The sequence below is a fragment of the Rana temporaria genome, chromosome 5, assembly GCF_905171775.1.
Source record: "Rana temporaria chromosome 5, aRanTem1.1, whole genome shotgun sequence".
Taxonomy (NCBI): Eukaryota; Metazoa; Chordata; class Amphibia; order Anura; family Ranidae; genus Rana; species Rana temporaria.
In genome coordinates, this window is record NC_053493.1 from 250,877,909 (window position 1) to 250,901,378 (window position 23,470).

The window sequence follows — 23,470 nt, forward strand, 5'->3', positions numbered from 1 at the left end:
GCACCAGACCTCCTCCGTAACACGAGAGAGATTATATTACTAATGCCATTTCATGGGCACACACAAATTTAAGGTTTGACATATTGAGTATCTATTTACCCAAAAATGTGGGTAATTTATTGCATTTGCACTTTAGTGTGTTCTTTACTGAAATGTTGCATTTCCTAGACCACTGCAGTAATATCGTGCAAAAAAATGTGCAACTACTACTATTTAATTGTCTAGGGTGTCTGCTTTCAGAAAATATATAATGTTTGGAGGTAATGTGTAAACCTAAGGGCTAAAGTGATTTTTTTAGACATGTGTGGGTAAAAACACAAAACGGCTCTGGCAGCGTAAAAGGCTAAACCTTGTCTGTAGATCTCACAACCTAAATAAAAGAAGATTCTGAAAGAGCTACTAAGTGCTGGACGCTATATTGCACTTATGGAAGGAGACTGATGTTTTCCAGGGACAAGGAGAGGAAGCATAAGAAAGGGTGAGCTGTATACTTATTTTTGTCTAAGCCCTGTTGTCGCCATTTGGATCCAGAAAATTCAGCAACTAAGCTTTCTACGCTTAACGTGGTTGTAAAACTTCAGACATCAAATATGAACAAAACATACCCTCTATAGCACAGGTGTCAAAAACAAAGCCTGCGGGCCGAATCTGGCCCTCCAGGCCATTTCATGTGGCCCTCGTCCTCCTCTGGTCCTCCTCAAGACCCTTACTTTCTGCTTTTAAGCAATGCATCTAGCTTCTTCCCAGCAGCAGCTTAAGGTAAGGGGGTGCACTGTGATGTAAGGGAGAGTGGGGGACTCAACTTCTGATGGTGGGGTGGCTCTTAACATCTAATGAAAAGGGGAGGGGATGCGCTGGACATCTAATTTTACACATACAACCGGCCCTTTTGAGGGCAATCATAATGCTGATGCGGCCCTCGATGAAATTGAGTTTGACATCCCTGCTCTATAGGGTATACTTTTCTCAATTAAGGGCAATAAAGAGTTGAAGTTAAAACTGGAAAGTGCAAAATCTGGGGCAGCTCTACATATAAACCAATCAGCTTCCATTTTTTTTTTTTTTTTTTTGTCAAAGCTTAAATGAACAAGCTGAAGTTAAAATCTAATTGGCTACCATGCACAGCTGCACCAGATTTTGCACTCTTAAAATGGATTTAAACCCCCTCTCATCCTTTCTAAACTACTGCCATAGTGCTGATCTATAAAGATATAGATGCCTCCTGCTTGTATCCTTACCTGTCAAATGTCTCCCCTCTGTCTGTTATAAGAACTGAAAAACTGCAGATTCTGAGGGTGGATCTGTTGTCTGGAGCTCGGTGGGTGGAGTCGTGATGTCAGTAGACTCTCCGCCCACCTTTACACTCCCCTTGTCAACATGCATTTTTTCCTATGTATTCTGCTACGATCACCAACATCCAGTCAAAATCCAGAAAAGTAACCACATGACTTCAGAAAAGGCGTGGGGGTGGGAATTAAAAAATAATGCCTGTCTCCAGGCTAGTGCATGAGATACGTAAATAACCTGTCACTCACAGCAAGGGGGCGGAACGGACCAAGGTTTTTCTCTGTAAGTCCGTTTTATTTCACTGAACAATAAAAGAGGATTGCTCAGAGCTGGATTAAATTGAATTAACTTAATGTGTGGCAAGACTGGGCACAGATGATCGAAAATCTTATACTGTACATTGTGACAGCAAAAAAAATATATACAAAATTGCGGGTTTACATCCACTTTAAGTTTTAGTAAATCAATCCCTAAGTTTCCATTTCTGTCTGCTGCCTTGTTCCTCTGCTATCAGCACAAATCACTTCTGACAAATTTTCCTGACACCAAGAGAAAAATGGTGACAGGGGAGGGTGCTCCAGCAGGTTGACAGCCTCAGCTCTGTTTTTGTGAGAAGGGGGGTGTGTCTCGTCCCTCCAATCACCTCTCAGAGATCTCCTGGTTGATCTCTGCGGAGTGTAATTTTAGCTATACGCCATCTTTTTAACTCAGAGACAAGCTTATGAATTCAGCACTTTGAACGGATGTAGAGAAGAGAAAACAGCAGATAGACAGGTACAACTTATGAAAAAAAAAAATTTCATCTCAACCACAATCACTTGAATATAAAAATAAATTGTTCATACAGAAAAATAATTTTGCCAAAATTACAGAATATACCTGGAGTAAGCATCATTGAAATATTTTATTGGCATATTATTACGTTTCTGCTACCCTTCTCCCAATAAGCTGCTTTTTGCATTGCAGAATGTGAACCATACTAGGGTTTTGAACTCAAGTACTGGCTGTGACCTAGTTGTGCTTACTCATGTGCCAGCTAATGCACTTAAACCAGATAGACAGTTACATTATATGATGATATCTTTTCATTGCAGATATCCTACGTAACTTGGCATTCACCTAATCTTTAATTATCCCTATCATTATACGTTACACTTGGTTCCTGCAGCTGAACAATCCAAGTAGCACACATTGTTCTTTGGCCTCTAATTTTCTGGTTCTCATGATAAACATATGAGCAAATTCTGTAATTACAGAAAAAGAAAAAAAGAACAAGCAAGAATACTGTGATACTAGAAGACTCAAATTAAATACAGATCCTGACTACCGATCTGTTTCAAAGGCCCAGCAATAATTAAACCCCAGCCCTGGGAAAGCTAAAACATTCTCCCTGTCAGTAGACTGCACCCACACTGCAAGGGACAGGAAAAGCACTTTTCTTATTTAATCCTCCCCCTTCCCATGTAGATGGTGGCACTTTCGTACGCTCTGGCAGTGGACTGCCCCATTAGCAGCAATGCAGGGCATCAGTTTTGGATGTCTACCCAAGAAAGGTTTTACAGGTAAAAAAACTGATAAAAAAAAAAAAAAAACACATACAGTATTGTGAAAAAGTAATTGCCCCCTAAACCTAATAACTGGTTGCGCCACCCTTGTCAGCAACAACGGTAATCAAGCGTTTGCGATAACTGCCAACGAGTCTTTCACATTGCTGTGGAGCAATTTTGACCCACTTTTCTTTGCAGAATTGTTTTAATTCAGCCACATTGGATGGTTTTCCAACATGAACGGCCTATGTAAGGTCATGATACAGCATCTCAATTGGATTTAGGTCTGGGCTTTGACTATGCCACTCCAAAACCTACATTTTGCTTTGTTTGAACCATTTGGTGGTGGACTTGCTGTTGTGTTTTGGATCATTGTCCTGCTGCTTAACCCAAGTGCACTTGAGCTTGAGGTCAAAAACTGATGGCCAGACATTCTCCTTCTTTAGTATTTTCTGGTAGAGCTCAGAATTCATGGTTTCATCAATTATGGCAAGTCGTCCAGGTCCTTAAGCTGCAAATCAGCCCCAGACCATCACGCTACCACCACCATGTCTGACTGTTGGTATGATGCTCTTGGTATGAAATGATGTATCAGTTTTATGCCAAATGTAAAAAAATCTTGAACACTGATATTACCTGAGGCAAGTGAGGCCTGCAGTCCTTTAGATGCTTGTTCTGGGGTAGTCGTCGTCATGCTCTTGGAGTAATTTCTGTAGGCCGGCCATCTGGGAAGGTTCACCACTGTTCCAAGTTATCTCCTTTTGTGGATAATGGCTCTTCCTGTGGTTCACTGGAGTCCCAAAGCATCAGAAATGGCTTTGAAAACCTTTATAGACCGATACATGTACATTACTTTGTTTCTAATCTGTTCTTGAATTTTTTTAGATTGTGGCATGATGAGTGGCTCCTTGTGATCCGTTAGTGTGCTTCACGTTATGTGATTTCTTGCAGTAATCAGGCCTGGGTGTGGCAAGTGAAATTTAGCTCAGCTTTCCAAAAAATGTTGGTTAATCACAGTTCATTCATGATTTAGCATGGGAGGGGACAATTACTTTTTCACATAGGGCCAGGCGGATTTGAACAACGTTTTTCCCTTAATAAATTAAATAATAATTTAAAAACTACATCTTGGATTTACTCAGGTTATCTTTGTGTAATAATAAAATTAGTTTGATGATCTGAATCATTTAAAGCGGGGGTTCACCCTTAGAGGGCACTTTTCCCCCTTAGATTCCTGCTCGTTATTACTAGGGGAATCGGCTATTTATTTTAAAATATGTGCAGTACTTACCCGTTTACGAGACGCATCCTCTCCGTCGCTTCCGGGTATGGGTTTCGGGAATGGGCGTTCCTTCTTGATTGACAGGTTTCCGAGAGGCTTCCGACGGTCGCATCCATCGCGTCACGATTTTCCGAAAGAAGCCGAACGTCGGTGCGCAGGCGCAGTATAGAGCCGCACCGACGTTCGGCTTCTTTCGGCTACGAGTGACGCGATGGATGCGACCGTCGGAAGCCTCTCGGAAGAATGTCAATCAAGAAGGAACGCCCGCTCCCGAAGACCCATACCCGGAAGCGACGGAAGAAGATGCAGCTCGAAAACGGGTAAGTACTGCACATATTTTAATATAAATAGCCGATTCCCCTAGACCGAACGAGCAGGAAGCTAAGGGGAGATTTTTTTTTTTTTTTTAAATAGGTGAACTCCCGCTTTAAGTGTGAGAAATATGCAAAAAAATAAAAATAAATCAAAATTCAGGAAGGGGCAAATACTTTTTCACACAACTGTATATTCCTATGGGAAGATTTATGTTGAAACAAATGGTGTGGAAACAGGGTTTAACCGGTTAACGCCCGCCGCATGTATATGTATGGCACGTACAGGCATATTGGGCGTACATGTACGTCCCTGCCTTTCCGCGGTCGGGGGTCCGATCGGGACCGCCCCCCCGGTAAATGCGGCGGTCGGTAACCCACGGGGAGCGATCCGGGATGAGGGCGCGGCTATTCGTTTCTAGACGCCCCTTCGCGATCGCTCCCCGGAGCTGAAGAACGGGGAGAGCCGTATGTAAACACGGTATGTGGCGCTGCATCGATCGAGTGATCGACTCGATCGATGACGTCAGACCTACAGCCACACCCCCCTACAGTTGTAAACACACACTAGGTGAACCCTAACTCCTTCAGCGCCCCCTGTGGTTAACTCCCAAACTGCAACTGTCATTTTCACAATAAACAATGCAATTTAATGGCATTTTTTGCTGTGAAAATGACAATGGTCCCAAAAATGTGTCAAAATTGTCAGCAGTGTCCCCCATAATGTCGCAGTCACGAAAAAAATCGCTGATGGCCGCCATTAGTAGTAAAAAAAAAAAATAATAACAATAAAACTATCCCCTATTTTGTAAACGCTATAAATTTTGCACAAACCAATCGATAAACGCTTATTGCGATTTTTTTTACCAGAAATAGGTAGAAGTATACGTATCGGCCTAAACTGAGGGAAAAAAAATTGTTATATATGTTTTTGGGGGATATTTATTAGAGCAAAAAGTAAAAAATATTGCATTTTTTTCAAAATTGACGCTCTATTTTTGTTTATAGCGCAAAAAATAAAAACCGCAGAGGTGATCAAATACCACCAAAAGAAAGCTCTATTTGAGAGAAAAAAAAGAACGTCAATTTTGTTTGGGAGCCACGTCGCACGACCGCGCAATTGTCTGTTAAAGTGACGCAGTGCCGAATCGCAAAACCTGGCCTGGGCATTTAGCTGCCTAAAGGTCCGGGGCTTAAGTGGTTAAAGAGGAACTGCAATCTGCTCACATAATTTGTAATAAAAACAGCTTTGCCATTCTGAAGCTTATTTTATATATACTGCGATTCTGTACTTGCCAAATATGCTGCAGAAATCTCCCTCCACCGAGTCTGGCTGCATTCATTTTAACTGTGGGCAGCTGAAGCTGCTACCTGTTTACTTCCTGTATATACACAGGCACACACCACTGTGATTGAAGTACTAAAATGAATATTTTTGTGTTATGATTACTTTCCTCCTGAGCTATTCAAATGTTACATATGTATGTGTGAAAATATGTTACAATGCTGTTAGTTTGTTACAATGATGTTAGTAAGACATTATAGGGTTAAAATCTTGGCTCAGGAGATGATTGAGTGAAGACAGCTGGCCCTTCTACTGCACTCCTAAGCTCCTTATTCTCCAACCCCTCCCTCTTACTGCATCTTCAAAACTCTCTCCGTCAAAAAACAAATATGGCGATTGTGGAAGGAAAGAATGTGCCTCGTGGAAAAAGAGACTGTTCATGCCAAGAGAGCCCCCATACCATATAAGGACTTCCAAGGAGAATGTTGTCAGTGTTAACATCATAGACTCAGGTTTGTTTGGTGTTATGGTCAAATGAGGCTAAAATTGTATTATTTGCCCTCAACAGCTTTTTCCATGTGGCATCAGAATCTTCAAGGTGCGTTTGGCAAAGCTGAGTCGTCACTGAGAAGTGTCTTTTCTAGCAACCCTCCCATACATGCCTTATTTGTGGAGAATTTATGATACTAATGTCACATGCACACAATGACCGCTCTTTGTCATAAATTCCTGCAACTGCTTGAGAGTTGCTGTATGCCTCTTTGTAGTCTCTCTGACCAGTTTCCTCCTGGCTCTTTTATCCAGTTTGGAGTGACTTCCTGATCCAGGGAGGGTCTGTGTTGTACCAAATACCTCCCACTTCTTAATAATAGACTTCACTGTGCTTCTAGGCATTGATAAAACCTTTGAATTATTTTGTATCCATCTCCTGACTTGTGCCTGCCCACAACTTTATCCCAGAGATCTTTTGACAGTGCCTTGCCATCCATAGTTAATTGTTTGCTTCAGTTGCACTATTAGGGACTGAAATGCTCCAGGAAAGCTATTTTCATGCCAAGTTAATCAAAGTGACCACATCTAATCACAGTTGAAAGTCAAATGGCTTTGTGTGGCATTGAGAATGCGATTAGCTAGACTTGGCTGAGTTTACAAGTCAACACCGACTAGAGCTGCAAGATTAATCGTTAAAAAAAATTGAGATCTCGTTTCAACCCCCCCCCCCCCCTGACCACCTTAATCCAGCATTTCCACTATTAAAGTGGAGTTCCACCCAAAAGTGGAACTTCCGTTTAAACCACTCCTCGCCCCCTTACATGCCACATCTGGCATGTAATTTTTTTTTTGGGGGGGGGGGGGAGTGGGGACTTCAGTAGGAGTGGGACTTCCTGTCCCACTTCCTCCTTCCGCCCAAGGACCGCTTAGGTGATACGTCATATCGCCTTTTGACGGCCCCTCCCTGTAGGTGATCCCCTGGGACACGTGACAGGTCCCAGGCAATCGCCTGTCCACTCAGGGAGCGATGCGCCGTTCGCGCATGCGCAGTGAGTGCCCGGCCGTGAAGCTAAAAGCTGTCACGGCCGGGTGCCCACAGTTAGAATGGAGGCACCGGCAGAGGGGGGGGGGGGAAGAGGAGCGAAGCTCCGGGTGGCGCGTCACTGGACCATGGAACAGGTAAGTGTATGTTTATTAAATGCCAGCAGCTACACTTTTTGTAGCTGCTGACTTTTAATAAACATACAAAAGGCTGGAACTCCGCTTTCTCTGCTCACTCACAGCTGAGAAAAAATAAGCTGGCAAATGCTTATCAACAGCATAACTATAAACAAAGTATCATTTGGTTCATTTAGATCAAAGGAATGTAAATGAGGGCAGTTTAACCACTTAAAGGAAAAGTCCAGCCTGAGCTCGTTTGGCTGGGCTTCTCCTAAGGGTCACAGGAGTGCAATTCGTTTTGCACTCCTGTGACCCATTTTCAGCACAATGCCACAGGACTGATGCCTGTCTCAGCTTCTCAGTGAGCCGCTGAGAGACTGAGACAGCCGCTCCCTGCCCCTCCACAGCTCAGCAATCCAGTGACCACAGAGGAGCAGACAGGAGAGCTGGTAAATGACAGTCAGCAGCTCTCCACTCAAGGGTCTGTTAAAAATCGAGCCATCAGCGATGTCAGATGGCTCGATTCCCAGTCCAGAGACACCAGGACAGATGCAGCATCTGTCCCATGCGGAATCCCCCTGGGCAAGTATAAAAGGAGGAGGGGGAAAAACGCATACTTCTCTTTTAAAGACTAAAACTATTTCTGACACTTGTTCATCAGTATTTTTTGCTAGAAAATGACTTAGAATCCCAAAACATTATATATATATATATATATATTTTTAGAGAGACCCTAGAGAATAAAATGTCGGTTGTTGCAGTATTTTATGTCACGCTGTATTTGCGCAGCGGTCTTTCAAACGCAATTTTTTGGGGAACAAATATACTTCAATTAATAAAAAAAATAAACAGTAAAGTTAGCCGAATTTTTCTGTATAATGTGAAAGACCATGTTATGCCGCAAGAATCGTGAGAGAATTGTGATCTTTATTCTTTATTTTAATTTACGCCAAAATCGTGCAACTCTAACACGGTCTGTGCTAATGGGGGAATCAAGCAATTTTCTTACCTTCATCATGTGGTTGAAGGTAAGAAAATTGCATAATATATATAGCCTGGGGGGGGGGGGGGGTAAATCTCATCTGTGAGAGACATAAGAAACTATCAGATTCAAGCCACTGGTGTTAACCAAAACTAAGACCAGGTTTGGGAAAAGTTGGTATATAATACTGTGTACATTGAATGTGTTCAGTACTGTAGAGCATTTTTTATTCACTTTAGAAAATTGTGCTACCCTAAAGGAGCTGTGATGAGACAAAAATCCAATTGAGATTAGTCTGTGGCCAGATTTAGTGACACACTAAACACTAATCGCTTTACATAAGATTAGAGAATTACCTAAATGACAAATAGAGGGCAATTTACCACATGTTCTTATGTATAGGTTATAGGGAAAAAAAGCATGCATGGTCATATAGATGAAGAAGCACGGGGTCTGTAATACAAAATTATAACTTTCAAAGTCAGATAAATGATTGTATCCTTATGTGCCCACATCTTCAATAGGCCACTTCTAGAAATACATTGAAAACGCAGAAAGAACGCACTAATGTTACATTTTTATGCATCACTACTAGTCTGCTTGCTTCCAGGGCAGTGGGTTCACATACCGTTGTGATTTTGGGTACCATGCATTTTGGTTTTTAATTAAGTCACCGTTGTTCTTAATTAGATTTATTTTTCCGTATCTCTAATAAAATGTACAAATTTTATAAACCTACCTGGTCTGTCTATAATACATTCAATATGGGGTTTCACACTGCCTTGCGCACTAGGCGTTCCAATTGTTTCAGTGTTACATTTCTGATGCAGTTTTTGAGTTATATGACCTATGAAAAAACACACTATAAGCACAAAAAAATTGTGGCAAAATTGTGTGCATTATCAGTACCATTTTTCACATTAATGCATAGGATGCATTAACCACTTGCCGAACGGTTACCGACCGCCCGCCCGATGATGTACATCGGCTGTTTGAAGCGGAATATCATTGACCGCGGTATCCACTTCTTCAGCGGGCAGTCGGCTTTCAGATAAAAGTGGTACCAGCGGCGGATTCGCCACAAGATCACTTTTAATCGGGGGCGGGAGAGGGCCCCCCCTCCCGCCATGCTCCGGTGCCCCCCTTCCCGCCACGCTCTGGTGCCCTCTGATGCTTACCAAAGCCACCAGCAAGGGTGGAGGCGATCTAGTCTTTTTCCCTGTGTGGTATGGAGTGAGGGGGGAAGATGGCCCCCACCCGGCTCCATACTATAGCAGGGGGGAAGTGACATCAAAATGTCACTTCTGCCCATAGCTCTTAAAAGGGAAAAAAAAAAAATTCAAACTAAATTTTTTTTTAGTTTTTATTGCATTTTAGTGTAAATATGAGATCTGAGGTCTTTTTTTACCCCAGATCTCATATTTAACCACTTAAGCCCCGGACCATTTCGCTGGCCAAAGATCAGGCCACTTTTTGCAATTCTGCACTGCTACGCTTTAACTGACAATTGCACGGTCATGCAACGTGGCTCCCAAACAAAATTTACGTCCTTTTTTTCCCCACAAATAGAGATTTCATTTGGTGGTATTTGATCACCTCTGCGGTTTTTATTTCTCGAGTCGTCTTCCAGGACGGCACCTTGAGAGTAGACTGGCTTCACCTGACAGGAAACACAATCAAAAAGAGGTTTTAAAACCCCGCCCCTCCCCGTGCACCTCAGTTCATGATTGTGTTTCCCCCAGCGAAACGTTTTTTTTGTTTTCTAAAAAGACCTAAGGCCTGGGGCTGGTGGTCCCCCTCCTGGAATATGAGCCATGGGTCCTGGGAGGCCTTGAGCTCAGTGAGGCTATTGCCTGTCCAGAGGGTCTCCCCGTATTGAGGGGGGGGGGGAGCTAAAGGAAAACTTTGTTTGGAAACCCCCCCCTGCTAGGTGTATCTGGGTTAGTGTCTACCTCAGAACACCTAGGTGGCTGGAATCCCTCTCTCCCGAGCGTCCTCCTACCTGCTGGGCCGGGTAAAGACGCATCTCCGCGCTGTGGACTCGGCTGCTGTTCTCCCAGGCTCGTTTCTCAGTGGAGCCAGCATTTTCGACGCTGCGTCGATGGCGGCGCATGGTGATGACGCACTTCCGGTTCCGGTCTTCACCAAAATGGCGGCCGCCATCGGCGTTAGCTCACACGCACGGAGCGCAGCAGGGGAGAGAGTGGCGCCCGATTCGACGGTGCCATGGAGCGTGAGGACCGCCCGGCACTAACCGCTGCTGCAGAGGAACCCACCAGGGGTGAGTCTACCTCTAAAAAACTTCATTGGGGCACTTGGACTGGGTCCTTATTCCCCACACACCCCCCTTCCCTTCCCCTACTCCTTTTGTATTAAAGCCTTGTCTTTTACTTTCAGGGGAAGAGGTTACTGCCCAGGGGGAGGCTTCTAGTGTTTCTGCTAAACATACATCTAAAGCTAAAAGATGTGGGAATTGTAGCATTAAGCTAGCCACAGACTATTCCAAGCTTTTGTGTGCTAAGTGCATTCAAAAACTCACAGGGAAGGAAACTTCGCTAATAATGAAAGAATTCCTGACGGTTCAGTCAGAAATGCTTTCCACATTAAAGGAGTTTAAGGAAGTCCTAAAAACCAAAGAACCTGATCCCCTAGCAGCTGGACCCTCCTCACAGGAAAGCTTATCCACCTCGGCTCCAAGATTGTTGAGGGCTAGGGACGTTCTTCTGTCAGACTCTGAGGATTCAGAGGCTCAGGAAGAAGGTCTCATTGATAGCCAGACAGATGAGGAGGATGAAGATGCTAGATCAGGCAAATTCATTTTTTCAGCGGATGACATGGGTGGTTTACTGGCGGCTATCTATACCTCTGAGGGGATTCAGCAGCCGGCCGAACTAGTGTCAGCACAGGATAAGTTGTACCAGGGTTTGGCTAAACCCCAGCCAAAGGTTATCCCAGTTCACCAATCTCTTCAGGACTTAGTTCTAAGAGAGTGGGCTGAACCTGAAAATAAGTTACTAAAGTACAAAACCTGGAAAAGGCGCTGTCCCTTTAAGGAGGAACTAGAAAACAAATTTTTCAAAATCCCTAAACTAGACGCTTCCCTAGCTCAACTGTCTAGACAGTCTGACCTTTCCTTTGAGGATGCTGGGAATTTAAAAGATTCACTAGACAGACGGGCAGAGACCTCCCTTCGCAGGGCCTGGGAGGCTAATGCGGCAGCCCTTGGGCCCGCCCTGGCCTCATCCTGCATTGCCAGGAATACGGATACCTGGCTATCCAGGATGTTGGAACATATCCCGCAGACTTCAAAGTTTAAGGATATCCGAGATTCCCTTAGAGTCATAGGTAGCGCTGTCGCCTATCTAGCAGACGCATCGAGCCTCTGCTAAAACGGGCGCTCTTATTAACGCCTCAAGAAGGGCACTATGGCTCAAAACATGGGAAGGAGATTTGGCCTCCAAATCCCGTCTCTGTGCCCTGCCCTTTGAGGGATCCCTCCTCTTTGGGACAGGTTTAGACCAGGCTCTAACTAGGGCCTCAGAAAAGGGTAAACGGTTCCCTCCCAAACCTAAACAAAATAGGAGGAGATTTTTTCGAGGCCCCCAGAATAAAAACCGACCTTCAGACCGAAGAGTGGCCTTTAATAGGAGGTGGATCACAGGAAAGGATAAACCAAAAGGGGGAATCCTTTTCCCTGATCCTAAACCCGCTGGGAAAGACTCCAAGTGACTCGAGAGTCGGGGGAAGGCTCTCCCGATTTCTTCCAGCTTGGGAAAGCATAACACGGAGTCCTCATATTTTGCAGATAGTGAAGGAAGGCTACAGATTGGAATTCCGCCATCTTCCCCCACCAATTTTCCTCCTCACTCATTTACCCCAAAATCCCCTCAAAGCGGCAAGCCTTCTAGGGAATGTGTCAGACCTAGCACAACAGGGGGTCATAGTCCCAGTTCCGGTAGACCAACAGGGTCAGGGGGTGTACTCTCACATCTTCGTAGTACCAAAACCCTCGGGAAAATTCCGTCTAATCATCAACTTAAAACCCCTGAATACTTATCTCCTCTACAAGAGGTTCCGCATGGAGAACATTTACAGTCTCAAAGGACTTCTTTTAGAAGGGGTATTTATGATAACCATAGACCTGAAGGACGCCTACCTCCATGTCCCCATTTACCAGGACCATCAAAGATTCCTGAGATTCGCCATTGTTTCCCCTCAGGGGATCCAACACTGGCAATTCACCGCTCTTCCCTTTGGGCTTGCCTCCAGCCCAAGAGTTTTCACAAAGGTGCTAGCAGAGGTGGTCGCCTTTCTACATCTGAAGGGCATCTCCCTTGTTCCCTACCTCGACGATCTGCTGCTGTTCAATCCCAGTCGAGCACTTCTTCTCACGGACCTGACCACCGTCCTGACTACACTGGAATCCTTAGGATGGATTATAAACAGAGAAAAATCTTCTCTCCTCCCAGAACAGAGAAAGATCTATCTGGGATTCTTAATAGATTCCTTAGAGAAAAAGCTTCTTCTACCAGTAGACAAGGTCCAGAGACTCATCTCAGTGGTCAGGTCTGTCAGGGGAACAGCAGATATTTCACTCAGGGAGATCATGAGGCTGTTGGGACTTATGACCTCATGCATCCCTGCAGTTCCGTGGGCCCAGCTCCACTACAGGCCACTACAGGCCTTCCTCCTCTCCTCCTGGGACGGGAAGGAAACATCCCTAGACTCCAGGGTCTCCATTCCAGAGTCGGTAAAGAACACTCTAGAGTGGTGGCTCATTCCTCGGAACTTGGGAAGAGGCCTTCAGTGGAACCAGTCAAACCCCCTCAGGATAACCACGGATGCCAGCTCCTGGGGATGGGGAGCCCACATGGCGGGCCTACAGGCCCAGGGTTCCTGGGATCGACACCAAAGGGAGTCATCTTCCAACTTCCGAGAATTATCAGCGGTCGGAAGAGCCTTGGAAGCGTTCAAGGAGAGAATCCTGAACCAAGAAATACAAATTCTCTCCGACAACGCGACCACGGTGGCGTTTCTGAACCATCAGGGAGGCACCAGGTCCCGTTCGCTCCCAAGGTTGTCCCTAGAAATTCTAGGCTGGGCAGAACAGAGGGTCCCCTCCCTGTCAGCAGTTCACATCAGGGGAGTCCTAAACCTAGAAGCGGACTTTCTAAGCCGCCAACCCATTCTCCAGGGAGAGTGGGAACTAAGTCAGGAGGTCTTCAATTGGGTATGTCATCATTTCGGCATCCCAGAAATAGACCTCTTTGCTCACAGGAGGAACAAGAAGATAGAAAGGTTCTTCTCCCTCTCCCGGGATCGGAGGGTGTGGACGCGTTGGCCCAGGCCTGGACATTTTACCTAGCCTATGCCTTCCCTCCCCTGAATCTGATCCCGAGGGTATTGCAAAAACTGAGTCGTTCACAAGGGAAGCTGATCCTGATCGCTCCCTGGTGGCCCAAAAGATCTTGGTTTCCAATGTTAGAACAGTGGTCAGTCCTTCCTCCCCTCCCTCTCCCGGTCCGGGTGGACCTTCTGCGGCAGGGGCCGATCTTTCATCCAGAGCCAGGCTTTTTCAGTCTGACGGCCTGGTACTTGAGAGGTGGAACCTGCAGCGGAAGGGTTGCTCAGAGAAGGTAATAGATACCCTCTTAGCGAGTCGTAAGGAAGATCTATGCCAAGACCTGGGGAGTGTTTTCACGCTGGTGCGCGGCAAGACAAGCTCCACTACCCGAAATATCAGTTATCTTGGAGTTCCTTCAGGAAGGGGTAGATCTAGGTCTAGCTACGAGAACCCTAAGAGTACAGGTTGCCGCCTTGTCCAACTTTTTAGACAAGAGGCTGGCTCTGGATCCTCTTATTAAGAGGTTCCTGACGGCCAGGGATAGGTTGTCACCTATACAGATATCCAGAGTTCCCCCTTGGGACCTCTCCCTGGTGTTAGACCAGCTATCCAAACCTCCGTTTGATAGACAGCATTCCGATTAGGCTGTTAGTATTTAAATTCTCCTTTCTTTTGGCCATCACCACGGCCAAAAGAATAGGAGACATGCAAGCGCTCTCAATCAAAGAGCCTTATTTTCGTTTATTCGAGGACAGGGTAGTCCTAAGTCAGGATCCCCTGTATCTACCTAAGGTGGCAACGAAGTTTCATAGGTCACAAGAAATTATACTTCCTTCTTTTTGTGCAAACCCACAGAATGAAAGAGAACGAACCTTTCATTGTTTGGATGTAAGACGCTGTTTGTTAATTTATTTAGAAAGAGTGAGCGAGTTCAGACGCTCATCACACTTGCTAATCAACTTTTCAGGACAGAAAAAGGGTTGCCAAGCATCTAGAGCCTCCATATCTAGATGGATAAGACAGGCAATTTCAGTAGCATACAGTAAGGCTGGCAAAACAGTACCCAAGGTCAAGGCACATTCCACGAGATCTATAGCAACCTCCTGGGCAGAGAGAGCAGGAGTTTCAGTGGAACAAATCTGTAGATCAGCAACGTGGTCAAGCCAGAACACCTTTCTAAAACACTACCGAGTGGAACTCCTGTCACCCCAAGACTTGACGTTTGGCAGAAGAGTCCTGCAGGCAGTGGTCCCGCCCTAAGGTAGGCCTGAGGGTTACTTGCTTATCTCTCAAGGTGCCGTCCTGGAAGACGACTCGAGAAAATACCAGTTACTCACCGGTAGCTGTTTTTCTATGAGTCTTACAGGACGGCAGGCCTATTTCCCACCCTGATGACTTTGTATGGTTTGTATTTTCATATACTGGTTCCCGTGCTCTTATGGTGGTTACTTTATCACGAACTGAGGTGCACGGGGAGGGGCGGGGTTTTTAAACCTCTTTTTGATTGTGTTTCCTGTCAGGTGAAGCCAGTCTACTCTCAAGGTGCCGTCCTGTAAGACTCATAGAAAAACAGCTACCGGTGAGTAACTGGTATTTTTTTGCACTATAAACAAAAATAAAGCGACAATTTTGAGGGAAAAAAATGCAATATTTTTTACTTTTTTCTATAATAAATATCCCCCAAAAAACTCTAAAAAAAAAGATTTCCCCCTCAGTTTAGGCCGATACATATTCTTCTACATATTTTTGGTAAAAACAAACAACAACAAAAAAACGCAATAAGCAGGAAAAAGCGATAAATCAATCTGCAGTACAAAGCAGCACACAGTAATCACATTAACACTTGCTAGGCACACAATTAAATCCTTTATTGCCCCTGGATGTTAACTCCTTCCCAGCCAGTGTCATTAGTACAGTGACAGTATATATGTATATTAATTAGCACTGATCACTGTATCAATGTCACTGGCAATGTCAGTTAGTGAGTGCCCACAAAGTGTCATTGTCTGGTTGCCTGCTGTGCTATCACAGTCCTGCTATACGTTGCTGATCACCACCACTACTAGTACTGTATATACAAAAAAAAAAAAGAAGTATATACCAGAGTTTGTAAATGCTATAACTTTCACACAAACCAAATAATATACACTTATTGGGATTTGTTTTACCAAAAAATATGTAGCAGAATACATTTTAATGTATATTTTTGAAGAAATTCGATTTTTTACATTTTTTTTTTATTTGATATGTTTTATAACAGAAAGTATATTTTTTCCCCCAAAGCTTACGTTTTCTTTTCGTTTATATAATAAAGAAAAAAAACACACTCAGGCGATCAAATACCACCAAAAGAAAGCTCTATTTGTGGGGAAAAAATGATAAACATTTCATTTGAAAACAGCTTTGCATGACCACGTAATATATTTTATAATTTTATTTTTAGCCGGCAATTTTTTGTGTTAAAAAATGTCCCTGCATTTCTGCAAAATGCATCAAAAAACGCATTAATGTGAATGGACCCTTAGGCTATGTTTCCACTACTGTGACCCCAAAGTCACGCGATTTAGAGTGCGACTTTGGAGTGTGACTTTGATCCAACTTTGAGTGCAGCTTTGATCCAACTTTACAGTCTATGTATCAAAAGTTGCATCAAAGTAGTGCAGGAACCTTTTCAAAGTTGCTGCAACTTTAAGTCACATAGATGGGAATGGGTGCAAATGAAATCAATGGGCTGTGACTTGTCATGCAACTTTGTGTCAAAAGTCGCATTACAAGTTGCACACAAGGAAACAGAGCCTAGCTGCGTTTTCTCAGTTAAGCACACCCTCCTGCCTGTATTCCTGAGCCAAGGGCTGATGAATTTCAGGAAGTAAATGCTACATGAATCATCTGTCCTAACTCAAGATAGCCATGGCCATAAATTCTAGGGTGGTGTTTTTCAAAGTAAATTCTCAGAAAAAAAGTTTGCTTTGAATATTAAAAATTAAATAAATAATAAGTATAGCCAAAGCTTGTTTAGCGATACTTCCCTTCCTGGTCACAGGAGTGCTAAAGCTTACTGTTGGCTGACATCATCGAGCTGCCTCAGATTCTGAATGTATCCTAACAATAATGTCGGAATCCACCCAGACACATGACTGGCAGCTGGCTCAGCCTCTCACTGCACTGCTGAGAGCCTTAGCCAGCTGCTCCCGCCCCCTCCACAGCCCGCCACTCCAATGAGCACTGGAGGGGCAGAGCAGAGAACCATGACTGAAAATGCTCAGAGCAGACTGAGAATTGAGTGATCAGATGTCATGTGATCGCTTAGTTCTCAGGTTTAGATCTGGCTGGGGACAGATGCAACATCAGATTGATGCTACAGCCATAAAAGGTGGAGGAGTATAGTTTTTTTTGTAGTTCCTGAACAACTGGAGTGCCATAGTTTGAAGAGCCCCGAGTTAGGCAATTGTAACTGTGACGGGAGCACGCAGTGCCCATCTGCACTAAGGACCAGGCCCGAGAAGCCACATGTTTGCATACGGCTGTCATCAAGGGGTTAAGGGGTGTATTTTTCAACATTTATCTTGGAACAGTGCACCATTTATGTTGAATTACACACATAAAATACACCAACAATAAGGATAGCTGATGAGCAGGAAAAGTCGAGCAGATCACAAGTTACCAATCGTTGATACAAATAGAGTATGTACCTATCTGGGTAATAAAATGTATTTTTTTTGTAATATTTTTTATTATAAGGCCCCATTCACAGTACCGCGACTTCAAAGTCACGTGATTTTGACAAAATTTTTTTCCACGATTTTATGGAATGCCTGTGTAAGTGGCGTCAAAGTCAGACCAAAGTAGTGCAGGGCCTACTTTGAACTTGGCACGACTTGAAGTCATACTAATATGAATGGTTGTCATTGGAAATCATGGGGAACGACTTGTCATGCGACTTTGCAGTCACAAGTCGCAGGACAAGTCGTACAAGTGTCAAAGAGGGCAATATAAAGCTAGAGCGTTATTTAACACTGTTTTTGATAAATTAACACATCAATATCTATATCGATGGATGTAGTAGCGATTCTTAATGAATTCTCAAGGTGCTCATCAGATCTTTTGGTTCTAATGTTGCCCTTCGTGCGCTTCTTCCTTGAAAATAGTTGCTCACAAATATCAGTGCTGCTGAAAACTGATGACATGAATAAGGGGTGATTGTGAGGAGCGGGAGATTTTTATTTGAGAAGATAAAACTCATAAAAGTTCAGTAAAGAGACACTATCAAATTTTTCTTTGGCTGCACGTGTTCACTAAGTGAAAATGCATTTTTTTTGAAAAAAAAATAATAAATCAACAGTAACCACCTCAAAACACATATATAAACATTGTGGCTTTGAAGTGGTTTACTGTGGTTAAGGCTGAAGCTATCAGCCATAACCCCGGTATATTTTTCTTCAGCCAGCAGCTGGGTTTCTGATTAAAGCATTCCAAGTGGCTCATGAGCTGCTGGAAAGCTTTCAAAAGCCAGAGAAACGATCCAATGGTGCAGTCGGCTAGTCCCGTAGACCAGGGGTCTCCAAACTGTGGCCCGAGGGCCAAATGTGGCCCTTTGCTAGCCTTTATCTGGCCCTTGGGGCACTATTCCTCTCACTGATATGACGCACTATTGCTCCCACCAACACCAACAATGGGGCACTATTTCTTCCACCGATACCAATGATGGGATACTATTCCTCCTACTAAGAGGGACATTACTCCTCCTCCTATTAACCACTAACCCTGAGGCCATATTTATTCTCACTCATGCTGAGCCTGTGACATTTTCTGCCCCTGCTGGCCACAATCCGGCCCTCCTAAAGTCTGAAGGACAATAAACTGGCCCTTTATTTGAAAAGTTTGGGGACCCCTGCCATAGAGGATCAAAAAGTGGGTTCTCCTTGATCACCTGGGGAGGACCGAAGCAACACATGACGTCACTTCTGGTCCGAGCTAGAAGTAAATGATTTTTTTTTAAAGCAAAAGATCAAAAAAATCTCTTTTATCTTCTTGCCTCTTCATAAAGAGGATGTTTAAGTTCTTTGTTATAGTTATAAAAGTGATAAGGGGCGGTGTAAAAATAAAAAGTAAAATAAATAAGAAAACTCGCTGCACAAATACTGTGCGACATAAAAAATTGAAAGAATCTCCATTTTATTCCCTATGGTCTTTGCCAAAAAAGTATAATGGTTGGGGGTTCTAAGTATTTTTCTAGCAAAAAAATACTGATTTAAACTTGTAAACAAAAAGTACCAGAAAAGCCTGGTCGGTAAGTGGTTAAAGCGAACTGTGTGTGTGTGGGGGGGGGGGGATGGGTACCTGTTTTTGACAGGTACCTGTCCCCACTTCCAGGAGATGGGGCTGTGGCACTATCCTTCGGAAGTTCAGCCCCCTCCCCTGCCGCCGGACCAATTAGAAAGCGCAGCGTGCTTCGCGCATAAGCAGTAGGGACCTGGCTGTGAAGCTGAAAGGCTTCATTGCTTGGTTCCGCTACCGGCAATGGCGGCTGCAGTGCTGGACAGGTAAGTGTTCATATATTAAAAGTCAGCTGCAGTATTTGTAGCTACTGACTTTGGAGCCTCATGCACACTGGGTGTTAAAATAACGTTATAAAAACGCCATTAGCTTTGTAGTAAGTTTTTCAACGTTTTTGCAATAGCGATTTTTCGCTATCGCTATTGCGATGGTAAGCAAAGTTTTTGAGCGTTTATCAACGTTGGATCGTTTTTACAGCTGAAAAACGTCTCTCAGAACCCACTCGTTTTTTGTTACTGCTCAAAAACGCCACTGCCCAAAACAGCTGCTGTAAAAATTTCAAAAAACATCCAGTGTGCATAAGGCCTACATTTTTAGTGGGGGAGGGGGGCTGGATCTCTTCTTTAAAGTGAAGGTTCCCCCTAAAAAAAATTCTAACAATAAATTCAGAAGACTGGTTACACTGCGGTTAGGCTGTTTTTTTTTTTTTGTACATACCTCGATCTCGCCGTTTCATCCCTCGGCTTCCGGTTATGATTCTTGTGGGGCTGGGCGTTCCTAGTTGATTGACGTTCCTCCGACCGACACATACTCGACGTCACGACTTTCCGAAGGAAGCCGAACGTCGCTGCGCAGGCGCCGTATAGAGCCGACTCTATACGGCGCCTGCGCAATGACGTTCGGCTTCTGTCGGAAAGTCGTGACGCGCAGTATGCGCCGGTCGGAGGAACGTCAATCAACTAGGAATGCCCAGCCCCACAAGAATCATAACCGGAAGCCGAGGGATGAAACGGCGAGATCGAGGTATGTACAAAAAAAAAAAACAGCCTAACCGCAGTGTAACCAGTCTTCTGAATTTTAGGGGGAACCTTCACTTTAAGTAAGTTTACAATCTTGTGTTGGGCTGCATCCATAGCCATCTTGGGCTGAAGACACTCCTGGGTTAAAGTGGTTGTAAACCCTAAGGCCTCGTACACACGATAGGTTAACCAGAGGACAACGGTCTGATGGACCATTCTCATCGGTCAAAACCGATCGTGTGTGGGCCCCATAGGTTATTTAACAATCGGTTTAAAAAAAGCCAACTTGCTTTAAATTTAACCGATTGATTCCTAACCGATACGACAAAACCTATCGACCATCAGTTAAAAATCCACACATGCTCAGAATCAAGTCGACGCATGCTTGGAAGCATTGAACATCCTTTTTTTCAGCACGTTGTTGTGTTTTACGTCACCGTGTTCTGACACGATTGTTTTTTTAACCAATGGTGTGTAGGCGCAACGGACCATCAGTCAGCTTCATCGGTTAACTGATGAAAACGGTCCATCAGATCGTTCTCATCGGATGAACTGATCGTGTGTACGCGGCTTTACAGACCACTTTGACCTACAGGTAAGCCTAGATTAAGGCTTACCTATAGGTGAAAGAAATATCTCCTAAACCTACACTGTTAAGGAGATATTTGCAAGAAAGACGGCACCGATGTCAACAACGGCGCAGGTGCACAGAGCGTGCCGCTTGTGAAGGTGATCATGCCATCACTGCCGTGACATCATCCCTGCTCTGGCCAGTCACAGTGCCAGAGCAGCGATACCCGGAAGTCACTCCGGGTATCATGGCGGCGACGGAGGAGGTGTCCGAGGACCGCTGCGAGGGCTTCGTTCTCAGGTAAGTAATTCATAATGAGCTAGTATGCTTGGCATACTAGCTCATTATGCCTTTGTCTTGCAGGGTTTTTTTTTTTTTTTTAAAGAGAGGGTTTACTTCCTCTTTAATGTTTTTTCAGTCTTGTGGCTCTTGCGATGCTAAAGCTAAAAGGAAAAATTAAGCACTACAAAACAAAGTCAACATGAGGGGATCTATAACGAAAATATGGAACCTGAGCTGCAAAACCAACAACCTCCAATATGGGGATCTCCATGCTGCTGGTGGAGATCTTTAGTAACTCCAATGGACACTTGATGGGGAATTCTAATGCATTGACGTTGCTTCACCACAGATGTACGATGACCTCATCATATTACATCCTGATGTCACGTCTACAGCAGGAAGGATATACACACACACACACTGTGTAGATATACCTATACACAGTATATATATATATATATATATATATATATATATATATATATATATATATATATATATATATATATATATATACACATACATACACACACACACACACACAGTGGCGGATCATCCATAGCAAAAAACAAAAGAACAAAAGCTGGACAGCCACACTCCAAAATTTTCTTTAAAAGAGATGTCTTTATTTTCAACTGTGCATACAGTCACTGCAAGCCCACAAAAATCAGTATGGCCAACGTTTCGCACTGGCGTCAGTGCTTAGTCATGGTTCAACAAACCCCTGATCATCACGAGGCTCACCTGGAGCGGTGAGAATTCTGTCGGCGGATCATCCATAGAGGGCGCTGGAGCGCCGCCCCCTCTGGCTCTCACCGCCACTGAGTCTAATAACATGCATTGCACAAATCTATGTTATTGTCGCCGCTGCCGCTGTTCTATTCAGATGGCCGGATATGAGCGACGACCATCTGAATAACGGCAGCTGGTTGGCTGTACGGAAGTGCCTATCAGAGCCAGCGTACAGCCCTCGGGTCCCTGGAAGCTTATCCTCGGAACGTACGGGGGGTGCGTTCCTTGGATAAGACTGACAGGCGTCTCAGCCAATCAGGTTGGCCGGTTCTGGCTATCGGTAACCTGATTGGCTGAAGCGTCATCGAGGGCGGGAGAAGACATCGAGGGTCGAGGACGTGGATGGCTGACTCAGGGTCGAGGACGTGGATGGCTGACTCCAGTAAAGGTAAGTGCCGGGCGGGGGGGGAGGGGCATTTTACAAGGCACAGCGGCGACGAAGGGCACAGTGACATCAATAGGCTCAGTTGCGACAATAGGCACAGTGGGGACAATTGGCACAGTGGCATGAATGGGCACAGTGGCGACAATAGGCACAGTGGGGACAATGGGCACAATTGGCCCAGCGGCATGAATGGGCACAGTGGCGACAATTAAAGGGCACAGTGACATCAATGGGCGCAGTGGCAACAATGGGCACAGTGGCGACAATTAAAGGGCACGGTGACATCAATGGGCACAGTGGCAACAATGGGCACAGTGGCGACAATTAAAGGGCACAGTGGTGACAATTAAAGGGCACAGTGGCTGCGTTTAATGGCATGGAACAGTGGTGACAATTCATGGCACAGTGGCTGCATTTGATGGCATGGCATAGTGACTGCATTTAATGGCATGGCACAGTCGTGCGAATTGATGGCACAGTGGCTGCGTTTAATGGCATGGAACAGTGGTGACAATTCATGGCACAGTGGCTGCGTTCGATGGCATAGTGACTGCATTTAATGGCATGGCACAGTGGTGCGAATTGATGGCACAGTGGCTGCGTTTGATGGCATGGAACAGTGGTGACAATTGATGGTACAGTGGCTGCATTTGATGGGCACAGTGAGGCTGTAACTTTTTTTTCCGTTTGCACCCCCCCAAAAATTTTGAGCACCAGCCGCCACTGCTATATATTATAATATTCAAAATATTAACAATCAAACCTAAACACAAAATAAGAAAAGTAAACCTAGGAGCCAATGAGCAGCGCTCGGTCTTACACACCTTGCCATGTAAACATGTACTGTATGTGTTGTAAATGAATGTACAGGGAAGTCAGTGGAGGATTTGGTCATCCCTCAGACAGGTGTATGAGGATTCCATACAAGCACACATACACACCCGCTTCCATCTAGAACATTCCCTAGAAATCATACAGGACCACGACCCCCCTCATCTCCTCTCACCTGTTGCTCCTTGGCCTTGATAAGGCGCTCCCCAGTCACGTGATTCGCTCCTCGGCTCCCCAGAACCTGTTAATGTGTGACTCGTCTCCCTGGTAACATCACACAGTGCACGTGGGAGGAGCCGAGCCTGTAAGGCGCTTGTTGATGCCATTGGATTAAAAGAGAAAAGGGGCGGAGTGGGGCGCTGGGGACTTGTGTTGGCACTGGCCGGTGAGGTCATTGCGGGCTCAAGCAGTGACCATGGCGACGAGCGGGCTGGACCTTTATGATTGGAGGGGTGCAAAACGGAATTTGGACGTTTTGGTAACCTCGTGGTAATGCAGTGTTAATCCGATCTTCAGGCGTGGGGGAGAGAAATAAAATAATCCTGGAATGGAGTGCTGCTCCAGCATCAGCCAGTGTATGGAAACAATAGCAGTGTATTTGTCGCCACCTAGCGTTGTATTA

At 44.7% G+C, this 23,470-nt stretch overlaps 1 protein-coding gene across 3 annotated transcripts in view; it reads right to left on the reverse strand.

Moving 5' to 3' along the window:
• Positions 1–23,139, reverse strand: part of MAK (male germ cell associated kinase) — a 98,324-nt gene extending 75,185 nt beyond the window's left edge. For all 3 annotated transcript variants that reach the window (XM_040353714.1, XM_040353715.1, XM_040353716.1), the window contains exon 1: positions 23,024–23,139. The gene's annotated coding sequence lies outside the window, so the exon portion shown is untranslated. The remainder of the gene's footprint in view (positions 1–23,023) is intronic.
• Between the last annotated feature and the right edge of the window lie 331 nt (positions 23,140–23,470).